Source organism: Lagopus muta, chromosome 23 (assembly GCF_023343835.1).
Source record: "Lagopus muta isolate bLagMut1 chromosome 23, bLagMut1 primary, whole genome shotgun sequence".
Taxonomy (NCBI): domain Eukaryota; kingdom Metazoa; phylum Chordata; class Aves; order Galliformes; family Phasianidae; genus Lagopus; species Lagopus muta.
In genome coordinates this window covers 2,859,701-2,865,727 of record NC_064455.1, presented here as the reverse complement: position 1 = coordinate 2,865,727, position 6,027 = coordinate 2,859,701, and the positions used below count along the sequence as shown (strand labels likewise).

The window sequence follows — 6,027 nt, the reverse complement described above, 5'->3', positions numbered from 1 at the left end:
TGGATAAACCGCAACCTGCATTGCCAGAGCTCAGTCCTCTCCCATTACAACTCCCCCAGGACCCTCTCAGCTGCCCTGCATGCTGTGCCCATGGCAGAACAACCCCAACTACAGCCCCCAGCCCCCCTGACCCCCGCGGTTCTCATCATCATCAGCCCCCCCCCGTTCTGTGTTTACAAACTGGACAAACTCAAATTCCTGCATTACTGAGAATTTCCGCTCAGCTTTGGATCACATTTTAAGATTCCGCTGTTTTTCTTTCTGAGTAACAAATGTTTGTTTTGCTGAAGAAAAGGGAGTGATTCTGCTCCGCTCACGTGGGTGTAAATCAGGCGCAATTCCATTGAATTTAAAGGGTGAGAGTCAGGAAAGCCCAAAAGGAGAATGCATGGGTTTACTGGGGTTATGGACTTGAAGCTGTTCAGACAGCCAGAGGACACCAATGAATACTCCAGCATGTTGCAGGTGGACCTTTACAGAAAGCTTTCCTAAGATAGATGCTTGTGCCACTTCGTGCTCCCTTCCTTTCCTTAAACATGGTGCACTTGGCTGAAAGCAGCTGGATTTGCACCATGGGCTGTGCAGGTTTTGTTCTGACAGTTGCAGGTGTCAAAGATAGCAAAGAGCTTTTTCTTTTGAAGGTACAAAATGGAAGTGGTGAGAACACCGTGTTTTAGACACATGTACAACTTCTATATTGGAGTGTCTGGGCACGTTAAAATCTTTTTCACATGGCTTAGTGTTTACTGGTGTCAGAGGTGGATAGCCTCAGAGCAGCTGTTTGGCTCATTAGCCCTCAGATATGGAGAATGTTTGTCCTGGGAACAGTATTTATAACGTTCCTCAGCAACAAGAGCCAAGATATTTCAAACCACGGTTTGCAATGGAGCGATCTCCTCCTCCCAAGCACCCAGCAGTTTCTGACTAGTGACTGGGTAACCAATGCAGCAGGGAACCCAGCATACAAAGCCTATTCTACATATTGTAAACCGATGCTGGTTTTAATCTAAATAAAGATTCACTTCCTTGAGCTGAGAGATCTGCAGCGTTACACGAGCAATGCAGCCAGGAAGAGAACCTGTTCCCATTCCTCCTTCATGGGAAGAAAGTTTGTGGCATGGGACAACCACAGGGGACCACTTGTCCATGAATAATGCTTCCAAAAAGCTGGGGCTCTCTGCAGAAGCCTGTTCTCCCTAATAACACCAATCAGGTCTGATCAACACCAACTTATGTGGCGCACCAGAGAAGGACAGGTTGTGCTTTGGAAACGGTCACTTTCTTGCACGGCCCTTGAAGGGAGCAATGCAAGGGCTGGAGCCATTAGCAAGGAGAAAGTGGCTGCACTCTGGAAGCAGCTCAGCTGCTGCGAGGAAATACCTGTGGAACAAAATCCTCTGCCATGCTGAGCCTGCCCCAGTTTGCAGCTATTTGTTTTGCACAGGAACTTCAGAGCCTGTTTGTGTGGACCGAGAGCCTTCCACGAAGCAAAATCCCTGCTTGGCTGCTCGTTAGCTTGCACAGATCGCAGTGCTGCAATTCTTGGGTCCTTCCCGACCTCTTTGAATAAAAACAACCTGAAAGTCTTCCATGAAGAAATAATTTCGTTGACAGAAGAAGAAAAACACAAACCTGTTAATGTAACTACTGCTATTAATAATCTGGAAGCATCTGGCCTGACACCGGGGTAAGGCTCACAGGAAACTGGGAGGCGAAGCTCCAGGTCCTTGCGGCCGGCGAGAATTTCCTGCCCTGTCAGTGCACATTTCCTCTGCCCTGGGGAGGGACAGCAGTCGAGGCAGTGGCGTTCCTTCTGCTCACTGAGCAGGGCAGCATCCAAACTGAGGGCTCTCGATGCTGACAGATGGCCGTCTAGAAACTGAAGCTCTGGGAGAGCCGCACCGCATCACATCCGGGGCCTTAGGGGAGCTGCGGGGAGCTCCAAAGTCGTTCTGACTGCTGCTCCCCTACAGCAGCTGCCTCCAGCACAGCAAGCAGTGTTTCACGCCACCTGGAGACCCCCAAAATGGCACACAGCAGCCCTGCTGACCACTTCCCACCCTCCCCTTCGTGGCAGCCCCCCACGAGTGCTGCAATGGGGCACCAACCCTGCAGGCTGTGGGTTCACGTGCTGCTGCTGGGGCTCAGAGGGCTGCAGGAGTGGCCAAGCTCAAGGCAGGAGCCCGGTGGGGGGAAACGTCCCATGATCGCGCTGTTTTCACGGCTACGTCGTTTCCATCATGTTCTATTTCATCAGCAAACCTCTGGAAATCACACCGTGTTCAATTAGAGGCCCACACGTGGATTTAGGAATCCGGGCAATCAGGTTTGTAAAGGTTTAGGGCAGGATTTTTCCAAAGCATTTGAAGCTCAGGCTTGTGCAGATCCGTTCTGCAGCAGCACAGACCGCCGGGTGCTGCAGGATGGTCTTCAGCAGTGCACACGATATGGGAGGTTGAACAATTTCTTTTATAGGTGGGAAAGCCAGGGTACAAACGAGGCAGCATGCTTCCTAGGGCTACACAGCGTGCTGGTGCTTAAGCCAGAAACAGACCCTACTGCTCCTGACTCCCAGCTTCTTGCTCTAATTACCAGAACATTCCTCTCTTCTATGGCACAGCCAACTGGTTCCAATAATAAATCCAAGCTGTTGCAAAGATCAAGTCCGTTTTTTTTCACTGCTTAACCCAAAAAAGCATTTGATTTTCAAAACACAGGTTTGGCTTTTCACCAGAGAGGGGATTTGTTTTCCATTATTCATCTGGGTTTTTTGTTGTTGTTGTGGGCTTCTTTTTTTTTCCCCTCTTTTTAAAGGCCAAACATTTAATGACTCTGTTCCATACAGAGTTCCTAAGCTAGAAGCACTACAACCATCGTTACCCCATAAATCATCCTTCTTGCTATAAATACACTGCAGTATTTTTCATTCTGTTGTTTCTATGGCTAAACACGGCACCTCCAGCCAGCCTCAGGATGCTTCCCACAATGAAGAACTCAAATTCTGGAGGCCTTATTTCTGAGAAACAATGCTTTCAAGAACAAAAAATGGTCACATTGCTTGGTTTACACCCAAAGCAACAACCAAAACCTATGACTTTTCAGCACTGGTCTAATTATCCCTGCCTGCATTGGCAAAGATGATAGTGCCTTGTTTTGACACAGTCATACTGTTGGAATGGTACCTCGTGTTACCAACTGCAATACAGGAATCAGCCAAATGGGGATAAAATGCATTTCTGATACTTTGCCCATAGATGTGCATCGTTGCCTTTGTGGGAAGGAGCTTCATGGAGCTTCTCTGTAGTTGTGAAGAATGGTGAAGAAGTTTTAATGTGAAGGGTGGCTCCTCCAAGCACGTGCAGTAATCGCTGCTGTGGCTGTGGCTGCAAAGCAGATATATGCAAGCCTACAATCATTTGTAAATATTTGATGGGCAAAAAATCTCCCAGATCTGTTTATCACTTGAAGCTGTGTTGTGTTTATACAGAAAATGTGCTTGAACGAAGCTTAAGACATGCTATCTTGTGCAAGAGTGGAGAACAGATTTCACTGCATATTTTCTCCTGAATGACTAAAAGGACATTCAGAATCTCAGAAGCCATTCCAAGCTTTGGCTTTATGTATTTTTTTTTAATTTCCTTTATTACCTTAACTATCCCTGTCCAACTTCATTCATGATCTCAGCCCATTGGCTGCAGTTGCCTAAAGGTGAGGACGGACTTGGAGCCTGTGAGCCCAGCAAAGGAAGCTCTAGCACAGTAAATTGTAGAACCAGAGGCTGATAAACAATGCGAGTCAGTTTCAAACTCAAGCTAAAAGTAGCAGATCCAATTAAAGTCTCTCAGGCCAGATTCTCAGGCTCAAACCCTTTAATTTTAAGAGCTGGGACCACTCATAGAGGCACTGAAGGGACATTAAACGCAGCCAAAGGTCCTGAGAGGTGAAGGAGCTCTGAGACCGATGGCATTGGGCCCTTCAACAAGCTGAACTCCTAGAGCACCCAGCTGGGAAGCAGAATGCAGCACTGCCCAGGGCTCTGGGGGCTCAGGATGATACCTGCAGTGATTACAGGGAATGGCAATCAGAATTTACCCAGCAATTTTCAGGATCAAGCTCTCAGAGCAGGAAATCATGGTGTGTCTGTGCCAGCAGAGGGGACAGGATGTTTCAGCTGCTGATATCCACGCAGAAGGCAGACGAATCCCCACGTCCTTCTGTTACAAGCTGCTCCTTCTTTGACAATCCACAAACCTTTAAGGGGAACAAACTGTTTTTCAATATTCTCCTTCCAGTGTTTTTGCTCTGTCACAAGGATATAGGACAGAATATAACATTCTTACCTTCTCCGAGCCCAACACAAGCATATGACCCTGGCTTCCTCCTGCATTTTTATTGCTCAATATCCATCTCCACGGATCATCCCAGGACAGTCAAAAAGAAAGCAAGTTCTCTATTACTCAGCTGGAAGGAAAAAACGGAAAGGAGTTATTAGAGATACTGGACTCACTTCAGCAAGTGACAAAGAACAAACGATTCACTTTGAGTAGCTGTAAGTTAAGGACAGAATGAGCAACAGCTTCTTGAGTTGAGTGAAGCAGAGCTCAGTGCTACGCAGTGCATGAAATGCCATGCTGGAAAAACAACCACCCTGAAAGGCAGCCTCAGCAGGGACTCCAAAGAGGATGAGTACCTAAGAGGTCAGGTTGCCAGTGACATCTAGGCACAAAAAGTGCCACTTGACAACTTCATCCTTAACAGTTTAACAGTGGTGGGTCTTGCTGTCTGTCTTGATTTTATGCCATATTTTGCAACACTGTAGGAAAGAGTTTGGAAACGTGACCTGAGGATGCCCAAGGGGAGCAAAGAATCAGACAACAAATGTAGCTGTAAGCATGTTTTTAATCTCACAACTCTTACATGCTCCTAATTTCTGATGAGGCAATATTCTGGACTACTCAATCCTGGCCATACCGCAGAATGGGGGCAGAAATGCAGTCTGTACCCAGAAGATCAAGGATTTTCCCAGCGCCCTGCAAAAACGCAGTGATAGTCAACGTTCCTCTGCAGGGAAAAACAGCGTGATTAACATTTCTTTCCATTCCTGCTCGGTTTCACACGTTATTCTAGCATGGCGATGCTCCAGGGCAAGGTTTAAGTGAACGTTCACACGTTGCTTCACGAGGAGTTCAGAGGACGAGCTCTCCTGTCCTGCGCTGCTCACAGCAGGCTTAAGGATGCCCAGTTGCAAGAATAGAGAAGCTCCAGCCAACAACCCGCAGCCTTCTGCTGCCCTCTGACGGGCTGCAAGCGGCAGAGCAACATCTGCCGAGATGCAGAAGCCACAAATGCAAGAGCACCGAGGGCTGGGGTTGTCCCTGTCATCATCTGCTCGATTTATGGCATGCTGCAGTGACTGCAGAACCAGCTTTAGCAGCTGTGCCCCGTGTTTCCATCGGGGGGTACAGGGCTCACAGAAAGGCCCTGCAAACAGAACTGCTGTGTTTGGTGGCACTGAAATGCTGAGCAGATGGCAGCTCGCCGTCCTCCAGGTGCATTTCTGTGCTCCGCTGTAACAAGGGGCCCTGTTTGCTCCAAGAACTGCCGTCCTTGACACTGAAGAGCCCACAGAACAAACTGGAGAAGAGGGAAGGTTACACGACACCCGAACCCACGAGTCAGAACCCAAAGGCAGCCCAGTGGAAGCAATGTTACCTCTTCGCTACACCAAATTACGAGATACTCAGTTTCCATATTTCTGCACCGCAAGGTCCAGTGCGCTGTCACATGAAGTAATTCTTTGCTTCCTTTAAAAAGCACACAATTTTTAAGGCAATCCCATGTCGTGGGATCAAATGCCTCAAACTTTCCACCGGAGCTCCAAAATCGCCCTCATGGAGTCCTAAACCTTCCTTACAGCCCCAAAACACCTCCTGGAGACCCAAACCCTCCTCACAGAGCCCCAACACATCCTCTCGCTCCCGCTGGAGCCCCAAACCCTCATCCCAAAGCTCCCCGCCTCCCCCCGCA

The 6,027-nt window shown here is 48.3% G+C and overlaps 1 long non-coding RNA gene across 1 annotated transcript; it reads right to left on the bottom strand.

Moving 5' to 3' along the window:
* Positions 1-4,371: 4,371 nt before the first annotated feature.
* On the bottom strand, positions 4,372-5,903 carry LOC125703905 (uncharacterized). Its single transcript, XR_007380986.1, has 3 exons — positions 5,713-5,903; positions 4,918-5,030; positions 4,372-4,461 (listed from the first exon to the last, which is right to left on the bottom strand). It is a non-coding gene; the product is annotated as an uncharacterized LOC125703905 (long non-coding RNA).
* Between the last annotated feature and the right edge of the window lie 124 nt (positions 5,904-6,027).